Raw genomic sequence first — 6,160 nt, 5'->3', positions numbered from 1 at the left:
CATGTGCGTGTGTGTGTGTGTGTGCGTGCGTGTGCGTGTGTGTGTGTGTGTGTGTATGTGTGTGCGTGTGCGTGTGTGTGTGTGTGTGTGTGAAAGTTTTTATGGCTAGTCAGAAAGTGACCATTGGTTTCGCATCTACAAAGCGTAAAGCTGTATAGGTGACTCTTCAGACTGAACATTCGCCTATGCAGCTTAGCGCTTTGTAGGTATAACATCAATGGTCATTCTCTGACCAGCCGTAACAACCTTAAGAGTAAATATTTTATTGGTCTAATTTTAGAGTGTGCTTCTTTGTCGGATATATGAACTACTGATTAGTAAATATACGTGTATATAGCCTCCATAAGTCCTAAATGTTATATTAGAATTTATGGGAGCAACTTAGGCTTAGGTTAAGGCTTAGTTGTGATCCGAACATAGCCTCTTCTGACACAGAGGATCGGGAGGCCTTTTGGGCGTTCTCTTTTCCTTACTGGAAGGGATCCCAACCCATGGGCTAAGGGGACTTAGATGATGGGGTGGTGGTTTCGAAAGGGACATACATACATACATACAAACATACATACATATATATATGTATGTATGTTATAGTAGAAGACACTTGCCCAAGGTGCCACGCAGTGGGACTGAACTCAGAACACACACACACATCCTGCCTTTCATAGATATACAGGTTTATGGGAGCAACTGTCTTTGAAGTCTTATATTGTTGTTGAATGCTTGAAATGAGGAGTAGATAGACAGCCGACAAGTGACAAAGGGTCCTTTCTCTGTGTTCTAGTTGTTTACGTATTTAACTCGTTTGTTTACGTATTTCATGTTATTTGCACCGTTGGTGATGTCGTGCATATATATACATGTGTGTGTGTCTGTGTATGTATATATATATATATATATATATATATATATATATATATACATATTCAACTTCTTTTTCTCTAAGCTCTTCTTTTTATTTATTCTTCACTCTGATGAAGCTCTGTTTCAGATCGGTTTTATTACCAAATATGATAAATATTTTTTAGCATATCAATGGCAATATCATACAACAGAAACAGCTGTTAGATGGGGTGCAGTCTATTTGTATTTAATTAATAAATGGTAATGTAAGTCAATTGTTGTTCATCAATATTTCTCCATTTTCTGTGTGACCGTTTGACCAGCTAGAAAGAGCAGCTTCTTATATTATATATCTTATCGGCTTGAAAAGTGGAAAGACATATTGGATATTTTGGCCCTCTGTTAGAGAAAAAAATCCTTTGTGAAGCTCATAGAAGGAATGTCGTTCACCAAGGATCTTCTAGATCAGAGCCTAAGTCATTGAAAAGGTTGCAAGCAGCAACGAAAGAGCTTTGACACACAAAAACAAATCAAAAGACTTACTGTTTAACCAAATTAAACCAACAGTCGATTAGTTAGTTGGATATTTAACCATCTGACTAATAATAAAGGATTGAAATGAAACTAGTGCGTGTGTTAATAATATTTTATTCTTTATAACAGGCACTTAGGCTCTAACACAGAGGGGACAATACAAGAACATACACAATACCACAGTGGGGACAAAAACCTAAAACGGATGACATGAAATGTATAAAATGTACAAAATTAATGATAATGAAATAGCTGCATTGAGCCCCACTCTCAAGCAGTACCATTTTAAATGTTTTGAATGTTTTTATATGCAGTTTTTGATCTTTTTATTTCCACTTTTTCTCTCTATTAGCATCATATTTATATTCTATTATTTTACATTTACTTACTTTTATTGAAGTCATTAAAGGTACTAATTCTTTGTATTCCACAACTGGTAGCAGTTCATCAAATTCTACTTCTTCACCCAGTGGACCAATTTCATTTTCAAACAAATCCCTCTCAGCTTGTCGTATCTCTCCTTGTTCGTTAAAACTCCTTTAACATCTTCCTAAACACAGCATAACTTGTAACACTTGGCAGTTATATACAGTTATACAGTGTCTGTCTTACTACCATAACATTGAAATATTGCTTCATGAACTTTCCTGAGGTCATTCGACTTCAAGTTGCCAAAAATAACCAAATATTTCTCTCTTTCTCTCTCTCTCTCTCTCTGTCTCTCTCTCTCTCTCACACACACACACACACACACACACACACACACACACACACGTATACATACATACACACATACACATACACACACGCACACACACACAGTTCACCAAGCCATTAATTAGGAAGACAAAATCATGTATTGGACATTGTAGTCTTAGACACATTACGCCCAAAAAAAAACAAGACGGGATACACAGATTTGAAATGGCGTTGACCATAAGTGTGTTCCATAGAGCTAACGTAGGTTTAAGTAACAACAGCAATATATTTACCAGTTATTTATAACTAGAAAAAGTGTCCTATTTTCAACGTCGGTTATGGGATTGTAACGAAAGCCATTTCAGTTGTTTCAGTACGTTGCCTCACTTCTTCCGACGTAGATTTCAACATCAATGGACTTATTTACAACTATATTGAACACTTCATCTACTTAGAACAATTTATATCAGTAAATTTATCTCCTAAGTATTATTGTTGTTTCTTTTATAAGCCAGTCTCAAGCTAATCTCCAATTTCTCTTAAGTTAAGACATATCTAAGAAAGCTTTTTAAAGAGATGTCAAAACGAAAATAATTTTTCAGTAATAATTAGAATAAACTGGAAGATAGAGGACAAATTGGTTGTATATAAGCCTCACAACATATATTGAAGTATTCTAATATCATCTGCAAATAGTTCATATTTAATGAAGAGCAAGTGTTCTCGCAATTTTGTTGGCATGATTCCTTTTTCAATAATGATTTCGAAGCTACATAACCGAACATTTGAGGGAAGGTACATAGTCTCTGTAATTGATCCTAGTACTCGTTTTTATGTAGCCGGTATTGAACTCATAATGTAAAATAACCGAATGCCAACGCTCTACCGAAATTGCTACCATTCTATCTCCTTGCACTTCAGCGTCCTTGGAAGAATGAAAGGTGAAATTAGCCGGAATTGAACTCATAGCGTAGAAGCACATAAATAAACACCAACGTTCTATTGATTCTGCCATTTTATAACACTTTCCTTAAAATATCGAAAAACACTATCTTGATGAACCATACGCTTTATGAGGTTATGACGTTTAATGGGAAATGATGGAATATATATTTTCAAAGGATTAAGCGGTGATCCACATCATATCTACTATCAACATGTTCAGCTCTAAATAGTTATTCCGATAATTCCTGTTATTTTCGAGATACGAAAAATACATTAGCATTGAGTACTTCTAGATGTAATAAAATAACTATAAAGTTACCATCAATATTCTATATGTGCTCCTTGCATTTGATGAACATTGGTAATCCCATTAAGGCCAGGAGCGTTTTATTAAAATTATTGAAAGTTTCTTATTAGCATTGTGTAGAAAGGCAACTATAAACTTCTTCGGGATTATAGTCATAGCCAATATCTCGCATCAGATTACTGCTATCGCAGCAGAACTAAATACCTTTCTCCTGGAAATAAAATGATGAATACTTCATAGGACGATGGTGAAAATAGGAAAATATCGTGTTACTCTTTACTTTTTCAAATGTTATTTTCAAATCGCTCACTAAGTCATTTAACTCTAGTCAGTAGATTTGAGAATTAGATGCAACTTGAACACAAGGGCTTGTCTCTGCTGTTTCTATATCATATCACAAGCTGAATCTTCAGAATAACTGCTGTCTGTGATTGTTGTTAGTGAAACTGGTGGGTTTGCTTCATCATGTGATACTCGTTTGTGGGGTTGGTTGATAGTTTAGGCAGTTGGTCTTTAATTTCTTCTCTTTGTGAAACCAGCTGTCTCTGACATATAAAAATAATAATCACCATAGTGATTCGTAGGTTCACATTAAATCATTATCAAAGCTTTTAATAGAAATTGCACAATACACAACAAATATGTCCCATTTTTGGACTCATACTTTTCAACAAAATTGCTGCAAGGTAGCAGATCAAGTTGTTGCTGTTTCTTTATTGGCGTACATTGCCCACAAACATAAATTTGTCTGCTTGGTGTATGCAAGTGTGTCTATTTTATCATCACAGAAGATCTGAAAAAGTAATTAGGATGTGTCAGATGATACGTCTGCTCTGTCACATGAAAAGACGTAAGACTATGAATTGATCTTTATGAGCACAAAATAGTTTAGTTTCACAAATTCTGGACGTAATAGAAAAATTATAAAAACTCATTTGAAATTAAAGTTCTACAATTACCCAGAAATGCGTTTTTGTTCCTCTTGAAACAAAATTTTTGTTACCTCCTAAAATTATACTTTGGAAAAATAGACTATTAATTGATATATCTATATACACATCTTTTTAAAAAGTTTATTTTTCGAGCTCTGTAGAATTAGCGGCAACATACAGCAAGGAACTGAGACTTCCCAACCTTACTTGGATCCTCATTTTAAAATATTCCAAATTACTTACTCATCTAAAATAAGTAGAAGGATGTGAATACTACACATCATTTTCTTTCCTTTCGAAATCCGATGTCTTGTTTGTAGTTACTATAAATTTATACTGTATTTTATGTAAAAAAATTTATATTGAGCCTCAACGTATTCGTCTTCTGTTTGTGATATATGTGTAGTTTTTTGGGGGGAAGGGGTGCTGAGTTCTCCAGAGAGAATTTTGAGTTCACCAAATCTAGATAATATAAAATATCTTCTCAGGATTTCTCACATTTGTAACTATTCTACTATCTGGAGCTATTTGAAAAACCTTCACTCCACGCAAACACTCGACCTGTAATATATTGCTGATAAACCTTCCTGAAATACTACCCTACTCTCTTAAATATAATCATCACTTCACACTAGTACATCAATGAAGAAAGGAAAAATACTTTTACAAACTTCGAAAAAGCACAATGGAATTAATTGCTCCAAAATATAGAATCAAGCTGTTCAGAATTCGCCATTACTTTCACCAACGTAAATATTTCATTATCATAAGTGATACCAACAACGAGGACGCCAGATTCCATGTCGCAATAACAGTTGCAAAATATTCACACTGCAACACTTTTATAAGACATTTCTCGGAGATCAACCATCAAAACTTACACAAGGGAAAGCAAAAACACAAAATATTAAATACGCACCCTCTGCCTAGACTGCAGTTTGGATTGCGATTCGTCGTTCGGTCAGCTACTGGTGTGCCTGGGACACTCCATCATAGTTCACCTGGAACTACATAACAACAGCAACAACAATTCCGCCATCTCCATAAGTCAACGAAGGATCCTTTAAGTAGTCGCTCGACCTGTTAGACATAGTAGATAGTAACCAAAGTTTCTTGAAATTGCATCTTATTGTTTTAAAAAACAAAAGGAAATATCAATAATTGGAATCCACGAAAGACAAACCTATGACTCAGCAACAACTCAACCATATTTTGTAATTAGTGATTACTAATTACTTGGTGAAAGACTTTTTACCTAAAAGTATTTAGTTCAGTGTCTTTATGTTCTCGTCCCACTAGATTCGATTTTTGTATCACCTTACTCCTTGGCTAATATAGAATAAGTACTATCCAATGTACTGGATTATTTATAAATTACAAGACCCCCTTCCCCTACTAATTCACGGTCTGATTTAAATGATAAAATGTAATGAAATAGTCATTAGCTCTTAAATTCTTCTTACTTATCGTTCGGAAAAGCATAATAACTTCTAAATTTCCCCACTTTATTTGTTAAAAAATCATAATACCTAGTGCCTTTGACAGTGCTGTTAGTAGGTTACATACACCTAATTACAGAACCTACTTAACTTAGGTGAACTATGCATGTAAGAGTCAAGAAGCTTGGCCATAGAGAGAGTGCAGTGTTTCCTTCAGAATACAAACTCCTTCGACTTGCAGAGTCATTTACAAACATATGAAACCATTCTAAGAAACCGCGTAAAAGTAATAATGGAGATATGGACTGTCTTCCAGGTCTTATAATATCCAGTTTCAGTCTTACCGTACACGAAAAATATACACACATACACCCATACATTTATAGACATACAATATGAATATAAACATAAAGATTAATATACACGCATACATACATACATATATATATATATATATATATATA

Source organism: Octopus bimaculoides, chromosome 6 (assembly GCF_001194135.2).
Source record: "Octopus bimaculoides isolate UCB-OBI-ISO-001 chromosome 6, ASM119413v2, whole genome shotgun sequence".
NCBI classification, from domain to species: Eukaryota; Metazoa; Mollusca; class Cephalopoda; order Octopoda; family Octopodidae; genus Octopus; species Octopus bimaculoides.
This window is presented reverse-complemented; position numbering follows the sequence as displayed.